Source organism: Passer domesticus, chromosome 4, assembly GCF_036417665.1.
Source record: "Passer domesticus isolate bPasDom1 chromosome 4, bPasDom1.hap1, whole genome shotgun sequence".
NCBI lineage: Eukaryota > Metazoa > Chordata > Aves > Passeriformes > Passeridae > Passer > Passer domesticus.
Window position 1 is genome coordinate 68,071,142 of NC_087477.1, and position 24,261 is coordinate 68,095,402.

Genomic DNA, 24,261 nt, shown 5'->3' on the forward strand with positions numbered 1-24,261 from the left:
TTTGCCTGTAGACTAGAAGCAAAAGAATAATTTCACAGAAGTCAGAAATGTGACCAGAGAACAGAGAATAGTATTAATGCAAAATCTAGTATTTAAATATTTATGATTATTCTACCAAAACTAGGGGAAATTTTCCATATTACCACTAAATGTATGCATTACATTTTGTAAGATTACAAAAAGTAATCAAAAAAAGAAGACATGCCTGTTTTCACTAATTCTTTGTAAATCACACAGATTTAATCCCTTGTGTTTATCCCAGATCTCCTACATTATCCAGTCTCTACAATAAATGCTGAAACATTCTGAGGTTGCTTAACATAATTTGGCCAGCGCCTGTTATCACGTTATAAAACTGAAGTACCTCAGGAAAACACAGCCTCTTTTACAGTAGTACGGGTTGTACTCGTCCTACAGTTATTTTATACTTAACCTTCAAGCCACCATGCTCTAGGATATAAACCAATCATCACTGACAGAGATTAACAAGAAATTTCCTCTACAGGCAGAGTATTTCATAAGTGCTCACTGCGGGGATTCTTGCACTTTCCTCTGAAGCATCTGGTAGCGGCCATTGTCAGATGGAATAATAGCACAAGCAAGCTGTTAGTCTGATCTGGAATGGCTCCTCTTGCACACTAAAGCTTTTGTCCCTGATCTGCCTGTACGTTTTCCCTGCATTTTGAAAGAGGCAATACAGATAACTTCACACTTACTGCCAGTTAATTAGCAAATCGCTTCATAATTTGGTTGAAAAACAGTAACAGCCATTGCAGAGAATCATAATTCATCTCAGATATCATATGGAAACTCCAGGTATACCTCCAGACCAGCTTTTGGAAATAGTGTATTAAATAATGAAATTGAATTTAAGATACATTTCCCAAGTGTTCCTGGAATTGTTACTGTTCCCAGAAAGAAGACATTATATAAATATTTCTTCCATTGAGAGAATAACAGTAAGTAAACAAGATTAACAAGAATTACCTACACACAGTCTCAAAAACTTTTGATTTTCACATGTTGAGTTAAATAAAATACGAATTTCTTCAGCAGATACCTGAATAAAGAATTAATATTCTTTTAAAGCAGTTGTCCATACCATTAGTTTCTTAGGAATAACCTTGTTCCTTGAGGAACATCTCACATCAGCATGCAGAAAAAGAGAGATACTCATTTAATATCACATTGTGTAAAAGATGATAAAGCTATTTGTGTGCCTCTAAGAGTCACATTCCTATTCTATGCTGATTCTGATTTAATTGGAAATACTGAGAAGTACTGTGAAGAAAACTACAATTCAAAAGTAGCCTGTACACATAAGCACATACATAGATAAATGTACATTAATATCTATGAGTATTTCTGAATGCAGTTTCTGTGACTGAAAGAAATAGGCTTACATCACAGAAAATCATATTTGATAACAGATATGAAGCCAAACTATTTTCTTACCTGTTGCAATTCAGTTCCTAGTTTAATGAGGATTCTTAACATACAGGTCAATTACTGAAATGAGCTTCTAGTAAATATTCCAGCAATACAGTTTTTAAAAACCATGAAACATTTTGAAGATGAATTAATCAGTCACAGCCCAATGAGTTTGTTGTTCTGATTGCATCCAGACACTGAGGGGGTTTTTATGAGACCTGTCTGGGAAAAACAACTTATTTTGACCTTTTAGTACTTTGAAAAAAAACAGTATCTTAGATACTACTGTAGTAAACACTGGCATCTATACAGGAACTAACACTGCCACTGACAAGCAATGGAAACTAATGATGGTTTTACAGTGTGGGTACAAAGATTGCTCAGCAGTGGCGACAAGAAAGCTCAGCTGTGTTTTGCTCCCTGGCACTCATTTGGAACCAAAGTGTTAATGGAAAGCCCATTTTCATGGAAAGAAGTAAAGGACAAGATTGTAACACTTGTTTACTGAAATTCTGAGTCCAGTATGCTGCCTGGCTCAAAATCTGAGCCAACATTCTAGTATAGTTTGGGTTGGATTCTTCTTGCAATGATTGATCAGAACCCCGAAGGTGGCATTAAAGCACAGCTTGTTTCTAAGTTGCTTTTTGCATCTTTAAAAATGCATCAAGTTTTGCACATGTGAAGCATAAAATAAAATTACCTGGAAAAAGCAACACCTAAAGCAGATATTTCCATCTTCCTAATACCAAACAATTGTATTAAAATATTAACCTGGTGGAATTATTCTACAGTGCATCAAAGGATGTTATATTAATTTCATTCATTATATTCAGCTTGAATAATTTGCACTGGGAGATTTGTCTTTATAAACGTATTGGTGTGTCATTTATCCTAATCGACCTGGCATTTAACTTTCTTTCCCTGTAGTTTATTAAAATGTATTGGTATTATGCAATAACCATGCACTCACATTAAAACAATGTATCAAGATATCAACTTGGAATCTCTCAGATTAGAGTTGTGCTTTACATGGTATGGATGATATTAAAGACAATCACACACTGCTCAAAGAACTCAGCGTTCCTCTTAGTATTACAGTTATTACATACAGAAATATAAATGTCCACAATTGAAAAAAAAAAAAAAAAGAAAAAAGAAAAAATTACAGCAACTTTTTCATTTCATAAGTCAAAAAATTTAGTGTCATTTCTTAAGATCATTATTTTAGGTCTCTCTACACAATGAATTTTCAAAGCAATTTTATCTGTATTTTTTTAATGTTCAATTGAGTGAATTTTCTTCCTTTAAGATGCATATACTTGTAATCATATGAATAAGGATTTTTCTTCCTCCCTATAATCCATGCATTAGCATTTGTAGCCCTTTTTGAAGTGTACTTGTTTTTAAATATAAGGCAGAAAAAATTCTGTGTGTTCTAAAAATGTACTTGGGAATGTTCTAAAAACCCCGAGCTTTGGCCTAAACTCATTGGATATCACTGGCAAAATTCATTGATGTCTATAACAGGTTATGGCAAATGTTTTTGAGTCAGGCTGTTGTGTTGCACTGAGAGGCTTTCAATCCAACATCAGGCCACCAGAAAAAAATTGATTGAATATAGAATAAATATTTTTTTATCAAATATATGTGAATATTTTTTGTTTGTGCCTTAGGTCATTTATCAATCTATTTTCCAAGTGTTTTCCACCATACTTGTCACACTTAGAAAAATTTATTTTAAATGAAAATTGATATTTCTGGATATTTGTATCAAACACAGATGTGAGCTGCAACAGAAAGACACAATGCTATAATTCTCATTCCAAAAAACAATGGAATTTTCGTATTTGGTTCCCTGGGTGGAGAGGTCAGCCAACAACAAGCTTTCTTAAAAATCCCACCTTGATGGACTGTGCTTTAAAAGAGATGTTTTGAAAAGTGCCAAACAAAAGTATCTTTAATGCTCCACTGGAGAGAAGAAAAGATTTGTCTGCACATGGAAATGGAAGTTCTTAAATACTCATCAAACTGTCTGCAGCACAGCATTCATGGAAATATTTTGATTATATTTTGTGCAAGTTTCAGGAAATTTATATGTCCTCCTGATATATATCAGTCTACTGAGCATAGACTGATACCACTGATTTTGTAGTATGATATTTGTTTTTTAAAACATAATTTCCACTAGGGTAATCCACGTATTTAAAAAATGGCAGTATAAACCACAAGGGAGAGTAATATGGCTCAAAAGTATATTAAAAAGGTGATACACAAAACCAACCTTCTCATAAGTTTCTGTGTTTTGCAAAATTAAAAGGAAATTTGGAGCAGGAGTGCCATACTATAGCTACAGAAATAAGCAAAGTTCATAGTAAACTTTTTCAATTCTCTGCAGTTCTGTGCTGAGGTTTGAATGGAAATCCTGCCATCTTGTGGTCACGGATTTCTCTACAAGACTCCATTCGACAAATTAATGCTAAATGTGAATTACAACACAGTTTTTGCAAAGACTCATTAAAAATAAATTTATACTTTAGCAACTTTAGGATTTTTTGATAAAATTTAAATATTACTTATTCATACTAGTACAATTTAGCTCAGTAAAATTTTGCACAGCATGTTACCTATAAAGATATTTTCTCTTTCTTGAATGTTTATTCTATACATTTAGATGATATATGTAATTTTTATCTGTTTAATATTCACTAATTGAGAGTCTTTCTCCATGATAATTGTCTTGTTTCTATGTATATTTAGCTGTTATATATAATTTGCTATCATGCAAGATGCAAATTTCCAAGCCAGCTTCGCTGAGAAAAAAGACTCTTTTAAGATGCAATAAGTGATGGTGATTATAGATTATGAGCTTAAATTGCAGTAAGATTTGTAAATCATCACTCACTGCTGTGATGTAGAATAATACTAGTTCTTGTTCCACTCCAAGGGAACATACACTCATAAATAATCTCTGCATGGGATGATGAACAGGATGGTGGCTCTCCTGGTATGCCCTGTGGCAGTCTTGTGGCAGTTTGCTAGAAATGAACACTTAAAAAGTTCTGAGGTAAAAGCCAGAATTCAATAACTACTAAAATAAAGGCTTTTGAACCTGCTCAGTTCACACAGAGATCACACATCAAGGTCATACAAGAGAACACTGAATTTCTTGAGAACAGCAATTTTCCACTCCATCTATCTTCACAATTCTCCAAAACTCCTTTCCACCATCTGTTCCCCAAACACACTCCCCCAGACAGTAACAGCTTTCCTGACACCCTTAGAATGTCTCAACCCAGATTTCCTTTTCTGTCTCTTTGACCACCACTTTCTCAGCAGTTCACTTCCACACTTTCCACAGCCTGCATCTTTCTTCTTGCTATTTATGCCTTCTTTTTACATTTACTCTTTTTGAATTTACACCACATTCCTAAAATGGATTGAATAAGTAACTGCAAGTGTGAGGCACAATAAGGCACGAATTCATGGGAGGCTGAGGCGAAGAGGAAGGAGACAGAATGGTGAATGAAATAAAACTACATATGTGGGTGATTGTTAGCGTGAGGAGAAAAGTAAATCAAGTAAGGGGGTGGATGAGGAATGAACAATCATAGCTAAGCTGGAGAAGAGCAAAGAACAATTAAGGAACACTCTGAGGAAAAAGAACAGAGAAGGAAACCTACTCAGAAAGGTTTTGATGGAAACTTGGAAAAAGGAAGAGAGGGAATTCAAAGGAACTTGAATAAAAACTGAACAAAAATAAAGTCACTGAACGCAAATAAAAAATAACAGTAAAGACTTTGAACTAGGAAATACTACAGGAACACAAATCATATAAATAGATGAAAAAAAAAAAGTAATCTAGAAAATATATTGGATGTTCACCCCTTTCATTAAAATAACTTTGTCTCAATATTAAACTGAAAGGAAACTGAACAGAGGTGGGGATTTGGCTGGGGAAGGTGATGAGAGAAACCCTTACATTCCTCATGTCATAACTCATCTCCTTATACCCCTTCACATTAGCTTATCTATCTACCCCTCCAGATAAACCCTACACCACAGACCAAGTCCATTCTTGGCATGTATCTTCATCATTCCTTTGAAAACCTGCTCACTTCATGTTTGATATGGATTTTTTAACCCTTCAAACACTTTTTTGGGGGGGAAATTCCTTGGAATTATATCTTTCCCATATTTTAGAAAAAAATAAGCAATTTTTCTGTTAGGTAGATGCTGTTCTTGAATTTTTATTTTCTTGTTGTTTGTCTATTGTTCTTAAGGCCATTTTTAAAGGGAGAACTTTTCCTGTGTTTTAAACTGACATGAAAAGAAACTGATAGGATCTATTTCATTTTTTTACACCTTTATCTGTGAAAAGAAACAGCAAACACTGAAAAGTAAGCAATATTTTTTTTCTGACTAAATATAATCTATTGGATAGATTTGGATGCATATCTAGGCTCACATACACATAGAGAAAATCAGGTGACTTTCTCTTCATTGTTACCTTAGGTTATTACCAGTTATCTCCAACAATGGTATCATCATAACAAAGTGGTGTAGCCTTCAAAACAGTCTGCACAATCCTGCCCATGACCTTTGGGTAATTATTCAATATCTGCATAGCTCTTCTGTCATTGTATCTCACACTAGCTACAAATAAGCAAATTTAGACATCTTCTGCACATACTGCAATTACTGTGTGCCTAGGACAAGGACACCATTTCTAGGTTTCTTTAGAAGCAAAATCCCTTTTAAGAAAGACAAATAATTTAACCAAATTATTATTTCAACCGTATGTTAAGATAAATACCAAACTAACAAGCTTTGATTACAGTACTTCTAGCCTTCTACAGGTCATGATGGATTTCTAATCAATTTAATAAATGGATAGACAAATTATTTAATGAAAGCTCTGTGTTGGCAGTGGTGAAGTGGCAGAAATTTCTACCTCTAAACTTAAAGAATAAACTGGGAAAAGCAACATTTTGTCTATGTGTAAGTGAAGAGCAATCCATAGAGCAATGTAGTCATAAAATAATTTGTGGAAAACTTTTACTTACTTTCTCAGTTAGACTGCTTAGACCGTGGGACTCTGAGAGCTGTTTTCTACTGGAGGTTGATGGGATCCATCTGGAAAAGAAGGGAAAGAGCATCTTCAGTCGCTGGCTTGCCAAGCTGGCAAAGAAGGCTTTAACCTAAAATTGAAGGACATGGAGTGGTAGGAATTGGGGTAACAGCTTCAAACTGACAGAGGGTAGGTTTTGATTCACATGAGTACAAATCCTTTTTTGTCAGGGTAGTGATGTGCTGGAACAAGTTACCCAGGGAAGCTGTGGATGCAGTAACCCTGGAAGTGTAGGAGGCCAGGCAGGATGGGCCTTTGAGCAATCTGGTCTAGTGGAGGCTGCCTCTACTCATGGCAGAGGGGTTGGAAAAAGACGCTTTATAAGATCCCTTCCAACCCAAAACAGTCTGTGATTCTATGATAAAATCAATTTTTTAAAACTAATATTTATAAAACTCTTTCCATAAGGATTATTAGACATTCAAGCAACCTAACCTGAGGGTTAGCTCTAATACATATGCAGAGCAATTCAGAATAAATAATTTTACTGTGTCAGATTATTAAAGAATATCATTAGCATTTGTAGAGGAAAAACAAGCTAAATTATGAATGCATGTTTAAGTGGGGTAAAAATGTTGCTTTTAAATTGTGTCTCATGAGGTCATGTTGTTGAATAACCAACTCTGAACATTTTCTACTTAAGGACATCATGTCAAGCCTATTATCTGCTAAAAGTGCCTATTAGAGTAAATGTATTCACTTACATGCTTTAGATGTTGTAGTGGGGTCAAGATTTAAAAATAACAGTAAAGGTATATCAGTCATAGCACTTCAGAAACCTTGGAACATATCTTGAAAGCAAATAGAGAGGTAGCAGAATCTATGAGTTAAAACATTGAATCTATAATTCGCTTGATATTAAATCAAGCCAGATATATACTGGATTAAGAATGATTAAGGCAATCAGTTTTTTTTAAATATCATCTCTTTACTACAATAAATTTTTTTTAAAACAAGACTTGTCCCTTCTCTCCGTTATCAAACATTCATGAGTGTTTAATATCTGTACACTTGCAATCATCTTTGTGGATAAAAGTCCATCTGGCAATTTATGCAATAGTATCTAATGACAGGACATGTCAGGGAATTTGATCTAATTTAGACTGAGCAATCTTGTTCAATACTGTCTGTTTAATAACAAAAACTGAAGTTAAGTCAGAGGTTATTATGTATAGCTCACTGAAGAGAGAAGTGCCATTAAAACTAGGAAATATTAGTTCTTTTCTTGGCTTTGCTACTATTCAATTTAGGATTTAGAGTAAATAACTTATATGTATATGTATAGGTACAGGTATAGGTATAGGTATATGTATATAACTTACATGTATATGTCTATAACTTACATGTAAATGTATATGTATATGTGTATGTGTATGTGTATGAGTGCAGATTGAGATCCATATATACATTTACAAAATGTAAATACAAGGTGTGTAAAAAGAGGATTCTTTAGAATGCTGAACAATCTTTTAAAATCCTTTCAACATACATCCTAAAGCAAAGTATTTCAAGGAATACAAGACACTAGTTACCAATTGAATTCTGAAAGGGCCTCAAAGAAATTAATTTATATGACTCCCAAATATTTCATTAATCCAGAATTCTCTTAGGCAACAAGTAAAGAATAGATTGGGTGTGAAGTGAAGACAACACAGCTAGATTTCCTCACAAGGAAATGAAAGGCATGTACCTCACTAGGCTGAAAGCTCCCACGTTTCTTTTTTTTTCATACAAAAGTTACAGCTATGAACAACTTTAAGCTCAGGTCACTTTCGGCTACTCTTTCTTCTCAAAAGCAGTCTGAAAATTCAGTCTTTTATTTTCAGTTTAGAAAGTATCATATCTATGTGTGTGTATTTCCAGAAGACATGCAGAAACCTTACTTTAAAATCCATGTTTCAAAACACAGTGATTTGTTGCTTACATTTTTAGTAAACAAATAGTGACACTGATTTGCATCTGAACAAGAGGAAATTTGGAATGTTAACTAAATGGAGCTTGCAAGTAGAAAGGTTTTACGTTCTTTTCTCTTTTTTTCCCTCCACTTATATTTTTGCAGCCATCCCAGGAGTCTATAAATAAAACAGAACAGTGGTATTGCTTTGGCAAGTGAAAAATCAGATTTCAAGAAGGACTCAAGATCAATAGACTGCTATTTTGTCGATGAAGCCTGGAATATTAGTCCCAGAAGGCCAATATATATCTTTAGATGGAACTCCCAAGTTTTACTTTCTTCATACCTAAAATATTTATGCATATACATGATACTGAAAGCTTTAAAAGCATTAATTTCGATCTGTATGGATTAGGAAAATGTCAGTTATGCTTTTCAGTGAAATAATACAGATGATTTCACATACCTAGAAACAAAATTCCATAGAAATATAAATTATCATGGATCTACATGACATCGAAACAGGGAGTAGTGTAACATTCGTTAAACAATTAACAAAGGGAGGAGAAGAGAAATAATCGTGATTCAGCCAGTTTTTATAGATAAAACAGAATTAGAATCTGCCAATTCCAGGTGCTAGGTGCAAACTCTGCCTGCCACACAGCACTTCTGCATGAGAGAAGTCTCCAGACAAGCTTTCTTTCCAGGGCACCACAGGCTAAAAAACCTTCTCCATTACAAAGGATATAAATTTACCAGTCTATCTGACATGGCCAGTGCACAAGGACTTTCATGAGGTTTAGTCTTACTGCAAAGCTTTCCACTGTGAACTCCTTAGAGCACAGCCCTTGGAGAAGGAAGGTAACACAATACTTTTATATTACTGCACTAGTTGATTTTGCCTCCAAAAGTGTTATCCTTGGTGTGATGTGGTCATGGCTCCCTCAGTGAACAGCAAGAGATAAGAGAATTTAAATTTATTAGGGCTGCTTAAAGCTACTAGAAAATAAATAAAATAATAAATAGGCAGCTATGACTGCCATGAATCGAAAGGTGTATTAAAGCATACTTAGCATCTCAAAATTTCAAGTTTGTGATGGCTATGACAGTATCTTAATTCTAGTTACAGTGTGTAAGTAAAGGGGCATAAGACTACATGGGTCGGAAATGTTACTAATAAGTTAGAAAAACACCTTTTGATATCTAGAAAATTTGTGCTGACTTTCCATCCAGATATTGACTTACTTGAAATTTGTTGTTACCATATAGAAGGAGACAATCTAAAGTTAGTTTTGGGATCAACCAGAAAACTAAAAATAATGGCAATTACTTCACCTAGGTACCAACTGTATAATTCACTGGCCTCAGTAGAGTCTTCATCCAGGGATTCTCCCTCCAGCTCTGATATATCAGGTGGATCATCTGTTGCCACTGGTAGATATATATATATATAGATATAGATAGATGATAGATAGATAGATAGATAGATAGATAGATAGATAGATAGATAGACATAATATTGTTGTTTAAAGCACAAGAAAAGGTATCTTGAGGCTTTGTTTTAAATAAAGTGTGCAAACAATGGTGTTTAAAAAGCTATCTTTCATGTTCACACTGCTATTGGCATGGCAATGTTGCAGCTCTGTGGCCGTTTTTAGCATGCACAGATGGGTCAGGCACTTTTATTGACCAGAGTTTTTAAGCATTCCATGCTAATCAGAAGATGATTGGCAAAAAACACAAATTATAGGAGGAAGTTTTGATTTTTTTCCATGATGAATGATGCACAGAGTTATTCTATTATGAAGACACACATTCTAATATGACAAGCCCCATCATCATCATCATCATTTGATGCAAGCTAAATGACCAGGGAAAGTGAACCTGAGGGCTAACACAGATCACATGCTACAGGAAGATGTTAAAGTTTACTTTATAACCAGAAACACCAAGCAGCAAAGCAAGAGTTATGACATCATTTGGTGCAAGACATGCTAAAAGCAGACTGAGTCTAAGGACAAAATTATCTCAATTATCTATGACCTTCTGTTATGGTTTAAACTCAGCTGGCAACCAAGCACACAGAGCCACATGCATTCTTCACCTCCTGGGACTGGGAAGAGAATCAGAAGGTCAAAAGAGAGAAAACTCATGGGTTGTGATACAGACATTTTAACAGGTAAAGCAAAATCCATGTGCAGAAGCAAAGCAAAAAAAGGAATTCATTCACCACATTCCACAGGCAGGCAGCTGTTCAGGTAGCTCCAGGAGAGCAGGGCTTCATCACATGTAACACTGACATGGGAAGACAAATGCCATCACTCTGAACATGTCCTTCCCTCTTCTTCTCCCGCCAGCTGTATATGCTAAGCATGATCCCATAGAGTATGGGATATCCCTTGGGACAGACCAGGTCAGCTGCCCCAGCTGTGTCCCCTCCTGACTCATTGTGCACCTCAACCTACTCACAAAAAGCAGAAAAGGCAAGAACTGCCCAGCAGTAACAAAAACATCTCTGCATTATCAACACTATTTTCAGTGCAATTCCAAAACCTGGCCTCATGGCAGCCACTATGAAAGAAAATTAACTCTAACCCAACTAAAACAAACACACCTTTTCCTTGAAGGAAGGGCATTGTGCAAGTAAGTTTCTTTTTCTCATTCTCATGTCAGATGGACCTATAATTCTTTATAGTAAATTTCTTGTTCTTATATTTCTGTATATTAAATAAACTGAGTAGAAACCTTGTCCATTTTATTCAGTTACTGATCCAGCCTTTTGTCATAAGTTCTACTTGCATTATTTATTATAATTAATTGTTACACTTTATTGAGAAATTTTTTTCTAAGGACAGGCATAATCCTTGAGATTCATATATCTTGATATTACAAGGATCATAAACCTTAAATTAGGAAAGGATGGGCTAATGCACATAAATTGCTCTCGTGTACTTTAGGAAAATCTTTAATTGTTTCTACCAGATTGATGGTGTATTTCTGATATCCATCTATCTGCCACTGATGCATTTACTCATAGCATAAATTAAACAGAACTGTTTATTCCCATAGTTGTTATGATTACAAATTAGCTCATGCAAGAAATCATTTCAACATGTTTTTTACTCAAAAATTGGAGAACTCAAGAAGGCTAGGTACATCAATGACAGTAACCAAGTTCCTGCTCTTAAGACAGGGAATTATTTTCTTTAGTCTTCACTTAGTAGAATCATTTGAGGAATATAAAATGAACAATTCTTCTCCACTGTTCTATTGCTATACTTTCATTGTAAAATCTTCTCAGTTGCAGCAGAAAACAGAGAAATGGCAGAAAAAGAAACAGAAAATATAAGTCTTGAGTTCTCAGTTTTTTCATTTAACGTTTTCAGTCTTAGCCATACAACACAACTTACACTGTGCAATAAACACAACAGGAGACACAATGCTGCTGGAACCATTTAAAGCACTACTTATTTATGGTTGGGCTTCAGCTGAGCCTTCAGCTGCCTGCCAGCTTTCTGAAGGATTTGCATCTGAGAAGTGAGCTGTACCTGCAGAAAACATAGATTTTAGGGATGTGATAGTGAAGGATGACAGTTTAAACACAAATTATTTCTGTCAATTCACTTTTAAACTTTCCTATCTAAGGTGATATTAACTAATCTTTTCCACGAGGATCTTCTTTGGCTCCAATCCTACTAGGCAGAGTATTACATTATTTTTATGTTTTCAGTGGAATACAAATTTCTCCCTAGCCTCTGACTTATTTCAAAATATGTGAAGCAGACACCCTAAGGAAAGTAAAGAAATAAAGAAATATCTTTCCCAGTACTTCACTAGATGATAAAGTAAATTAAAAAAAAAAAAAAAAAAAAAAAAAAAACAAAAAAAAAAAAAAAAAAAAAAAAAAAAAAAAAACAGGTCGATTTCAAACACTGGTACATGTCAGCAGAGCTCTTATTGGAATATTAAGCAGGCATAGTGGGTTTTTTTTAGAAATTTGTTTTTACTTAGAAGAAAATATTTTTGAAAAAAATCATTATATCTGCCCATTTATTTAATTAAATTTACAAAGCTCAGTTTTTCTATGAAAAGTTAATTGGTTCAACAATTTGCAAACTACCTCCTCAAGAACCCTCCTGCAAATTAAATGGCTAATCACACCACTTCCTTCAAATAAACCAGTCTATGGAAGGCTAGCATGCCCTTTGCATGTTAGAAAACTAGTGTTTTCTCCTGGCAGGACACAGCAGGGGTTTTTAATGGGTCACCTACAAATGCCCTGCTGCACTCTCCACACTGTTTGTTACCCAAGGACTGTCTCTATCCAACAGGTCCTAAATTATATCAACTGCCTGGGCCAGGGAAATTCACCAGGACCTGTATCAAATCCATCTCCTAAGTGGACAAACTCAAGCCTTCACCCCATGGAGCCCCACGTGGAATAAGATACCTGTGGGGCCCTTTGGCTCACCCTTGCACCAGGCATGGTAGCAGCTTTCTGCCAGGGCTAACTTGGCAGGCGTTGCTTTTTCCTTTCTGTGTTAAACCACATTCTGGTCAGTATGTTCCTGAAAAACAGGTATTTTCAATGGTGCAGACAGGAGAAAAAAATAATTCCAGCCAAAAGAACTTTTCCCCTGTATTTTGGTATTTATTTTCTCTTTGAAAAACATTTATCTGGATAAAAATAAAGATATTTTTGCAGTAGTGATTTTAATTTGCTATTTTCTCTCTCTCACTTATATAAACACACTGCTGTAAAACACTGTCTTCTGACAGCAGAAATCAATAGACTCTTCATATCTTAAAAACCATCAGGTAACACTTCAGTGATTAGGGGATTGATTCTGTTGTGCTGTTGTCATCTGGAACAAGTGAACTGAAACCAATGAATTTATATTTCTGTAAGATCACAATCCAGCCCCCTACCTAAGATGTTTTCCCTTTCTTCACAATCCTATAATAAGAAAAAGGGAAAAAATGCTTCAACAATATTGCAAATGTTTATTTACAATTTGTACACCAAAAGAACATATCTTTTCACAGAGCAAAGGGCTTCAGCAGAGTACTCACACCTCTTTCTCTTTCAGCACATGCACATATATATTTACATTTTTAAGTGTATAAATTTCTACACGTATACAGATATGCCTACACACATTCAGAGAACACAAACACACATCTCCAAGAGCACATATCCACAGATAAACAATCTAAAATTTTAAATATAAATATCTGTCATAGAATGTAATGAATATGTAACTTTTTTTTCTTTCCTTTCATCTTTTTAAATTTTTTTCCCTGTTCTGGAGCTCCATGAAAAGTTTAACATTTTCTCTGTGTACAAGACTTTTCTCCTTCACTATTTAGAATAAAACATTTTGTATTCAAGCAAATTCCCTATTTTTCTAGACTTTCAGATACCTTTTAATAAAAAAAAAATTGTCTTAATGGGGATTTCTGGGTAATATTAAATTATCAAATATTAAATGTTAAATTTGTAACTGCAGATTTTTTTGTTTAGACATTCCAAAGAAAAATAGGTTTATTAGTGAAAAGGGAGAAGACATGATGTCTGGTTAGCTAAGCATTAAAGAAATAAAAATTAGATTTCATACCACCTAAGAAAGGTCAGTTCTTTAGCCCCTTGAGTGTCTTTTTAATATCCAACCACCTCATAATTTTTACTTGCAACTTTGTTTACAGCTCTTATTCATCTCTACTGATTGCAAAAAGAAAAAAAAATCCAACACATTCCACCAAGTCCTCAAGCGTTCACCATGCTGCCTTCAATAGATATCCTTTGCCTGGAATAATTTGCTCTGGTGCAGTTTAAAATAAAAATAGAGAAGATGTTGATCACTTTATTCCAAATTTTATTTGGTCACTGAAATCTAGAACCTCTGTGTCCCCAATCACTCTCAAGTTCCAATTTGGATAATAAGATAAAATGCACTCTGAAAAAAATACCTTCTTCCCCCACCCTACACACACACAGAGTATCAGTTTATTTGCCCAAAGGCCAATTAATAGAAATGTGAAATTTAAGGATGTTTCCATGGGGTAGCCATCTGTTTTATGTTTTATTATTTTCAGAATACAATTTTATATTTCAGCTTTATGTGCATTGGTTGAGATTTATGACATTTTATGTAACTGTGACCCATCATGATGAATATTACAGATGATGATAGGCTCGTTAAACACATCTCATTTTAGTCAAACTGCAAGTGGCATTTTGTTTATATGGTTCATTTCACCAACAAATTAGATTCCAAATTGATTGCTTTCTGGAATGACTTTGTTCATCAATTTCTAGACTAGGCAATTACAAAGACTATACTAGTAATTAATAAGCTTCTGTATCAACAATGTTTCTAAACTGCTTGACAGTATTAGTGAAGTTTACTGGAATTCAGATGTTAAATTTCAGAGTCTATCAGAGCTTCCAGAATTTTATAAAATACCTCACAGACATATCTTTTCATAGTGCAAAATCAAAAGCCTAACACCTAATACTGAGATAACACTCTCTTTTCCTCTTAGCCTTATTAAAAAGGGAAAAAAACACATTGCACTTAATTTGTGAGCTATTCAAATAAGAAACTCAGTGTTGCTTTTTTCATTAATAAGTGAGAAGAATGATGGGGCTTAGAACTGAGTTTTGATTTGCCAGGGAATTGGTGAATGGCATTGGTCAAAAGTCTAGGATTTGTTTGCATACCAAAACCTAACTTAGAAAGAGCAACCTCAAGAAAAATGAGCTTGAATTCCCTGGAGTACAATCCCACAGTGAAGTCAGCACTCTGCCTCTGATCCCTAAGTGAGGAAAAAATACTTCTGAATGTGCCTTGCAGAATACAATGTTAGTGACTGTCCCAAAGTCAGCTACAAAGCTCATGTCAGAGTGAACCCCAACTGGTGTTCCTGTTCTTAGCATGTTAAATAAGGAAAACAGCATTTTCTCTCCTACAAGGTTGATGTGTGTCTAATAAATGATTGTGAGGCTATCATGCATCATAGCCACATACTCCATCTAATTAATTTAAAATTCATGTTAAGTCTTCTAATAATAGACTGTACTGGTCTGGGCTGGGACAGAGGTGATTTTCTTCACAGTAACTCATATAGGGCTATGGTTTGGACTTCATCACACAGAAATGTTTTAGCTGTTCCAGCACTCACAAGACAGATGACCCCATTTATCCAAAGGATACTGCATTCCACAGGGTGTCACACTCAGCATATAAACCAGGAGGAAAAAGGAGAGGGGCATCAGGTTCAGAGTGGCAGCATTTTTCTTTCCAAGTCACGGTTACTCACGATGAAGCCCTGTTCTTGTGGGGACAGCTGAACACCTGCCTACCCATGGGAAAGTGCTGAATTAATTAATTGTTTTGGTTGTTTGTAACCTTCTAATTTGGTTGTTTTTAACCTTCTAATTCTCTTTCGCCTCCCACCGGGGGAGAGTGAGTGGCTGTGTGAAGCTTAACCAGCAACCAGGGTTTATCCACAACCAAGGTCAAACCTACCCTGTGCCCCAGATACTTTTTTCCACTATCTTTACAAAGCTGAAGTGTTACCTGATGGGCCTCAAGACTTCAAAAATACCTTTATGGGATAGATGTTAGACTATCTCCTATTCCTTCATCTGTGCTGACCAAGACCACCTTCCCAGTTGTGGGACCAGGTAGATTGTCTTACAGCATGTTTCTAGGGCAGGTATTCCACTACATGTCACCACAGAAAGAATTATACCAGCTTTATGTCCAAATGCCCAGATGATTTCTAAATTAAAATTTTGAAGGGCTATTGATCCGGCACAGGCTATTAACCCAGAAAATAAATCAGAGCCTTCAGGATTCAAGATAAAAATTAAGAAGGGAAATGTAACCTCAACTTTCTTACTATTTAACAGAAGAGCACATATTAAGCATCAGGATTTGCTAAAAAATTAATGTAAATAGTTCATGTCCTTGCAAGCTATGAATATCAGGCTTGCTAGTGGCAGAAACTATTAAGCCAGCTCACAGTATGCATCTCTGAATAGCTGAAGTGCCAGAGTATGGAGAAGAGCCAGCACCTGATGAAAATATAAATAAAACTTTAAAATACTCTAAGGACTGCAAAGGCCTCAGGTGAGCAATGAGGTGAGAGAGTAAACCAGCAATAACACTAGCCTAATACACACTTTAAGAAGCAATAAAAATAAAGAAGCCAGCAGAAAATGGAAGCCTCAGGTGTTCAGAAACTGCAAAAAGACAACAGAAATGCACACACTTGTATCTTTGATGCTGTTGAAGAGGTTCAAGTGTCGACATTGAAGACTACATTCTCAGCAACTCTTGTCAAATTCTGCTTAAAACAGATGATTGAATGTAAACAAATGCTATTAGCTCAGTTTATCATGCTCCACTTTCCCTCTGGACTAGAATTTTCCATTGTATTTAACAACAATGGAATGGCACATACACTGGAATTATCTTCTGATTTTTCAAATTCCTTCTGGCTAAAATTTGGAGTTTAGCCCACTTTAAATCCAAGCAACTAATATCCAGGCAGCTCAAGCCTTTTTTGCAGCTGCTGTTCCAGGAAAAGGAATATCATTTTTCTGACCATTGCTCTGACTTCTATAATTCTCAGCTTCATTGAGAAACTCAGTCAGTCACAGTATGCATTAATGTAAGTACCTGAGATATCTGTCTATCATTCAACTTTTGTTTTTTTTCCAGGAAACATATTTCAAATCCTCCCTAAATAACTAATCAAAAGCTAATTGATGGATTTTTCACTTTTAGCCTCCTTCAATTTTGTTCCAGGTTTGACCTTTGAGTAGATTTGCACTTCATACTAAATATTATCTCTAGGCTAATAAACTATAATAAACTACATCATCTTTTTCAGCCATAGATAAGATCTCTAATATTCTATGTATGAAACATACTGACCAACAAGAAAAACCGAGATTAGTTGCTATCATCATGCAAGAATTGTTTCTGTTTCTTCAACCTTAACTTAAAAGGACAATTTCTGCTTAAAAACAAAATCCTTTTCCTTCATTACTAATGGCATTTCAGGTTTATACAAACTAAACTCATGACTATTACAGCAAGTATTATTAAAAGATATATTCCACTTGGCCTTAATCACTTGGGTCATGTGGAAGACATAAACCAGATTAGGAAATAAAATGAGTTCAGCTTTCACTTAGATGAGAATGTATTTCCTACATCACAAAAGTTTATTTTACATGCTGTATTAGCTGTTTAAATAGACTCAGTGCATATACTGTAATGAATCCACATAAAATACACTGAGGAATTAAAGGCTCAGAGTACTGGAATTAAAGGTTCCATTATTTTTCAGGTAATTTATTTTGCATCACTGTATTATAAGATTGAGGACAGATGCTTTGGCCCTTTGCCTCAACTTTGCAGACGGTTCACCTTATTTATGTGAATACTTCCTATAAATCCAACAAGTCCCAAGGGCATAGTTAAACATGCACATAATATTGCCGGATCAGGGCCCTCGCCCTGATTTGCTGTGGGGTTTTTTTCCTGTTTCTGTCCGACTCCTTGTTTTTTAATTATCTTTCCAGATGATTACTCCTGCCTTGCAAGTCCATCTCTGTGTGGGGCCACATATACACCTAGCAGGTTACTCCTACCTATTTCTGTCTGGTCCCATAATCTTGCTGCTTCAAAGCATCCATAACAGCTCCCTACCTGGAACTCACCTTTCCGGAGACACGCATTTTGTTTAATTTCTCCTAGTCCTATACAAAATATAGACAAATGTTTTAATTTGACAATATTTTATTTTAAAGGAGAGATTTTCTACTTCATCTACATCCTCTACATCATCTACATCAGCAGATGTTAAATACAATGGTATCCTTGTTTACTTCAGCAAGATTTTTCACAGCCCTTTCAATTACCCTTCAAACTTACTACATAATCTTGTTGAGGCATCTGGGGACTGGGTAGTAGTAGGAACTAAAATAGAAGCAAAAGACTTTTATGCTATTTCCAATCCAATTTCCTCATACAAATTGTCTATCCCTCCATTTCCATGCTTGATAGGTTTTCTAGCCACTTTTGAGGGCAGCATTACCACAAATAAGAGGCAGATGCATTGTGCGTATTCTGTCTCCACACTATAGACATTCTTTTGCATCATTTAATTGTTACAAAGACTTAGCAAGGTCAGTGTATTTTTTATTAAAGCTAAGAAAATTATTTCTTTTTTCTTACCCTGGTAGATGGTTCCATATTGTTTGCAGAGTAGTCCATTGGCAGCAGGAAACTGTCACAGGTTTGATTTTTATCGCACTGCATTAGCATCAAAGTCACATACTTTTGACTTAGTAAATGAATAGGAAATAACTAAATTTGTTGTAGCCTTGGCAATGTCTGTACTATTTCTGGCTAAGTAAATTAGCCACTGTCTGCCATCTTTTAATACAATATTTAACTGAGGCCAGGAATTTTAGAATTTTATTTAGTTTTCTAAATACATCTCCTCACAAACATGTTGTAATAGTCCCTTTGTCCTGGCCTAATTCAAATACAATTATTTCCTCTTTTTAACTACTTCCAAAGATCTACTTTGCTGCCCATGGCTAGGTTTTGCCCAAGATAAAAACATTTCATCTATAAATTGCATCACTGCTGTTACATCAATTAATAAATACTCCATTTGGTATTTAGCTGGGTAAAATTATCAAGCTACTTGCAGGGAAATAACTAGTTAGCAGTATTATCCAAACTTATTTGGTCCCAGAAAAGTGGGCAGATATGGAAAATAAATAATGTTGGTCAATAGGACTTAGGAATATGGACATTTTTTAATACACTTGTGCTTTTGGAGCACAAGACAAAAAAAGGCATTTAATTCATAGCATAGCCATGTGGCATTCCTGGGTTAAAGCAAGCCATGTTCAAGGATAAAGGGAAGCTGATAAGTGCAATTTTTTCCTTGCTTTTCCACCTGAGAAGAATCAAGAAAGAAGCAGCTTAGACTGTAGGTCTGCCCAGAAAGTCATTGGCAACCAACCTTTGATTTCTTTATGTACCCTCTTTCCAAAAGTGGTTTGGGTTTTTTTAATATAACCTTTCAATAGACTATTGATGCATAGAAAGGTGAATGTTTTAGACCACTACCATCCCTAGAAAGTGTCAAACAAATATTCTCGTTGTCAGATCAGAATTCAGCCTTTATGACATATAAGGTGTTGGATGCTCAGGCTTACAGCATTATATTGCCTTGGGAAAATAAAAATTTCCAAGATTACCAAAATAAGAAACTAACCCAAATATGAACTAACTAAACAATAAACTAACCCAAATATAAAATAATGGTCTTATTTTCAGAAAAGCTGAATGATATGGACTTGTTCTGGACCAGGTATTACTTCTGAAAATATTCTGTAACTTTCACAGAAAGTAAATCAGCACTTAAGAGACTGTATGGAATCAGACCATGTTTACACTTCTAGATCTTTTGATTTATGTTTCTCTTCCAATCTTCAGACAAAACAGTTGTTTCATCTGTCTGTATCTTAAAGTTTTATTCCCTCTGCTAAAAATATTTAATCTTAATAATTTATTTCAGAAAATAATTTTTTATTCATCATTATAAGGAAATTGTAGAGTCTATTAAACACACTAAATGTATCTTCAAATGTATCTTTGATTGGCATCAAATTCCTTAAAATTTTAATGACATATCAGAATCTTCCCCAGATAGATATAGCTAGAGAACTTACAGCTGAATTTACAGATCCTTTAAGGATGTAAATCTGCCTTCATTAAGAGATATGGAATATAACAAGTAGACATCAACTCTGTTCAGAAACAAGGTTTGATAGCTGCATAGTACATATGAGCTGGAACACTTCAATAATGAAAACAAAAGCATTTCAACTGCCACAATGCTGACAGATTCCAGAAGTAAACATCCCAGTGTTTTTTTCATCAGGCAACTCTAATATTCCATGAAGGAACAAATTTGTGTTCTTAAGACACTCTTCCCTAGTGAATACTAAATACAACATTCAGGATTTATTGATTGCTAACATTCCACAGGGCATGTATGCTGTTCAGTGTGCCCAGAAGTCTTAGTTTTGATTGATCCAGTCTGGGGGATGTATTGAAGCTGTAGTTTTCTCTTTGGCTATACACTCAACTTTCCTCTTTGTATTTGGAACAAGTTCAGAAATTACTTGCTTGACAGTCTAGACAGAGCCAATATCAGCACTTTCTGAAAATAAACATAATTCTTTTATTTCCACTCAAATTTGCAAAGCTCTGCAAAGAATTCCCAAGCATATGTAGCAGGAGATCACAGCAACCAGCTTTGTTCTTGTAGGACAAGGTATATTGGAAGTGTCTGTTAAAGTGTTTGTTTTCCTGAAATTCCCAGTGGTATTTATCCTTTGGAGTGGGTTTCACAGGAAAGTGATAATTTCTTTATCACTTGGCAGCCTTTTCTCAATTATAAACCTCTTTCCCAAAGATAAGTTGATATAGCTTGCATTTGATGTTTATGGGGTAAGTTTCTCATCTGAGTAACACCACATCAAGGCAGTGTTATTGCACAAGCCCCTTTGGCTCCAGGTTTACAGTGGTATGAAGAATGTGTCCAAGAACTGTGGACATTCAGCAGTGACCATGGTCAGAATTTCAATTTCTCTCATTTCCTTTTCTTTCCATGACACTTAACTCTGCAGAATGCAATGTGGTCCAAGAACTTTGACCCTACAAGCAGCTTTTGTGCAGAACACTGTGCTTTTTTGGAACCTGACAGAACTATTAACTAGCTGAGGTAAAAATTGTCTTTTTGAACACAACATTTAACAAACCAGGCTGTTGTGATCATTGCTCAAGGCATACGTGGCACATTCAAGACTCTTCTCTGCTACTTAAATATTTTTAACCTGCACATGGAGAGAAAAAAAATCCTCAGGAAATATCTACACCACAAACTTTTCCTCTCCCCTTTTCATTTAGTGCATGTCAGTTTATTAATGTGGTAGTTACCACCATACTTGGAATGCGTCTTGGGGATGCTTATCACAGTGTTGTTATGAATCAGATCATAAATATCATCTCCTAGTCCTACTTATTTTCTGTTCCAGCCTCACCAGTACGGAGTCTGGAGTTGCACAATGAACTGGGAGGGGATACAGCTGGGACAGTTGACCCCAGCTGACCCAAGATCCCCAGGAATTCCAGCTCCAGGTCTTGACCTTGCACAGGACAGCTCCAAGAGTCACACCATGTGCCTGAGAGCATTGTCCAAATGCTTCTTGAACTCTGCCAGGCTTGCTGATGTAATCCCTTCCCCAGGGAGCCTGTTCTAGTGCCCAACCACCCTCCTGATGGAAAACCATTTCTTAATATCCAATCTAAACCTCCCCTAACTAAGCTTCATTCCCTTGGGTGCTGTCACTGGCCACCACAGAGCAGAGATCAGTGCCTACCCCTGCTCTTCCCCTCATGAGGAAGCTGTAAGTGCAGTGAGGTCTCCCCTCAGTCTCCTTTTCTCTAGGCTGGGGAGACCAAGGGACCTCAGCTGCTCCTCATACAGCTTCTCCTCCAGAGGTGTCACCATCTTCATGTTCCTTTGGGCAATCTATAATAGATTTATATTCTTCTTATAACATTGTGCCCCAAACCACACACAGGACTCAAGATAGGGCACACTACTGCAGAGTGGAGCAGTCAGGTGAATATAAAGGAGAAAGTCTTGAAGTGAACAAGAAGGGAAAACAGTTCTAGAAAAAATTGTTAGCATTCAAGGAAGAGGAATGTGCCTCATCTAGCATGAGATACAAAGGGAAAGAAACCAAAAGAACCACACCGGTGACTGGACAACATGAAAAGGATTGAACAGCAAATCATGAGCCTTGTACCTTCCCAAAAGATCAGAACTGGTCATGTGCAGTGTAAAAAAAAGTCAACTGCATTAGAAGTTACTTGATTTCAGATCATTGATTTCTATACTAATGGAGCCTGCTGAATTTCAAATGTGTTTCTGATCTTTTGATCTTTTCAACCTTTTGTTGTTGGGCTTTTTCCATTTTCCAAAAGGAGACCAGGTCTTTAATTCAACTTCTTTCCCAATGTTTATTGCCAGACAGCCCAAAGCTATAAAAGATGCTTTTCCAATCAATGAAAATGTTACCTCTTTGGTGAATCTGTAACATTAGCAAATTAGCTTCAGGAATTAAAAAAACTACAGAAGAAATAGAAGAAAGCAAAATTGTCATGTTAAAAATTTACCATGGTGCTGAACCATTCTCTGTCTGACAGCGAAAGGAAAGAAGCACTGCAGAGGACAATGCAGAAGCTCAGTGTTTGCACAAGAGTATTTTCTACTAAAACATACATTATGGTATAGACCTTACATTTCATGAAGAAGACTTTTATCCAAATGTTTCCTTGGAACAATCTATTGTAATGCATTTAATCTAAATTATTTGTGTAACAAGAGAAATGCAGAACATTAGTCATGTTTCCTCTTAGTTTTCTTTGCAATTATATGAAGCTTGCTTTTACTGTCTCACACACCCCTATAAATCAGAAGTAAATTCACTGATTTAGCTGGAATTCACTGGAACGAGCTTGTATAAGTAAGTGAAGAATCAGATTCTTTATACTTTAATTCATTGTTCCTGCTTTCTTTCCTTTCCTGCCTCCCATCATTATTTTAGCCCAGAGGTAACTAAGGTCAGCATATTTTTGTTGCAGCCTTGATCACGGTTACATCTTCTCTATATTTATAGTGAACAAGACAGATCAAAGAACTCTAAATCAGCTACAGAAATAGCTAAAGCTTGCTTAAACAACAGCTGAAAAACACTTTGCATGCACTGTTTGACCTAACCTCAACTCTGCCCTCAAGATGGATGAAGAAATGCAGCTTTCTGGCTGAACAACAAAAGAAATGGGAAACATTTACCAGCACAAAATATAATGGTAGATGGCGTACCACGTTAATTTATGAAACATCAGGCTTTTAGAAAATTCTCTGTAAACCAGAAAACAAACATGAGAATCCTCAACTTGAGAAGAAACTTTTTATTTTTCCCACAAAAACACAAATGACAACTGAAAATTGCTGTCTCATTTCTCTAGAACCACTACCATACCAGAAATCCTGGCTACTTGTAGGTAATGGTTTAAGTTCACTTTCTCTCTCAAGAACTGCTCTTATGTACACACATAAGAAAACAAGACAATCCTTCAGAGGAAATGCTTCCCTGACATTTTGAGCACAGTGAAACCAGTAGATGAGGCAAATGGTGGGGTCAGATCACAGCATGTTCATACATTGCATGACAATAAGGTAATTTGCTAGTCCAGGCTGACCTACAGTTTGTTTGGGGTTTTTTCTTGTTTTAATCCTGAATTACTATTTACAGCAATTACTTATAAAAATTACATCCATTTGTTCGTCTCCATTTCCAGTGCATGTGTGAGTAACCCCACACCTGAATATTTGATTCATGTCACATTCAAGCACTTCAGAAATTGCCCCCTCATGCACCATCATAAGTCAAAACATGGAGCCTTTGGAGGGCCTTGAGTCTGTTGCAAATGCAAAACCAAATATCCTGAGGAGTATTCTTGGCTTTCAGGAATATTTCTGCAGGACATACCTCAAAGGACACGCTTAATCTCATATGTAGACGTTTTTCTCATACCTTGCTTATCCTTCTGCAGAGTATAACAACACAAGGATGAGATGACAGCCTTAATCATGGATTTCCCTTTCAGGCTGATATTATTTTATATTTTGA

At 35.7% G+C, this 24,261-nt stretch overlaps 1 long non-coding RNA gene across 1 annotated transcript in view; it reads right to left on the reverse strand.

Annotated features, from left to right (window-relative positions):
- The window catches only part of LOC135299457 (uncharacterized), a 254,349-nt gene that overhangs the window by 206,202 nt on the left and 23,886 nt on the right, over nt 1-24,261 (reverse strand). Inside the window, exon 3 of the long non-coding RNA XR_010361437.1 lies at nt 6,495-6,564. This is a non-coding gene — a long non-coding RNA (uncharacterized LOC135299457). The remainder of the gene's footprint in view (nt 1-6,494; nt 6,565-24,261) is intronic.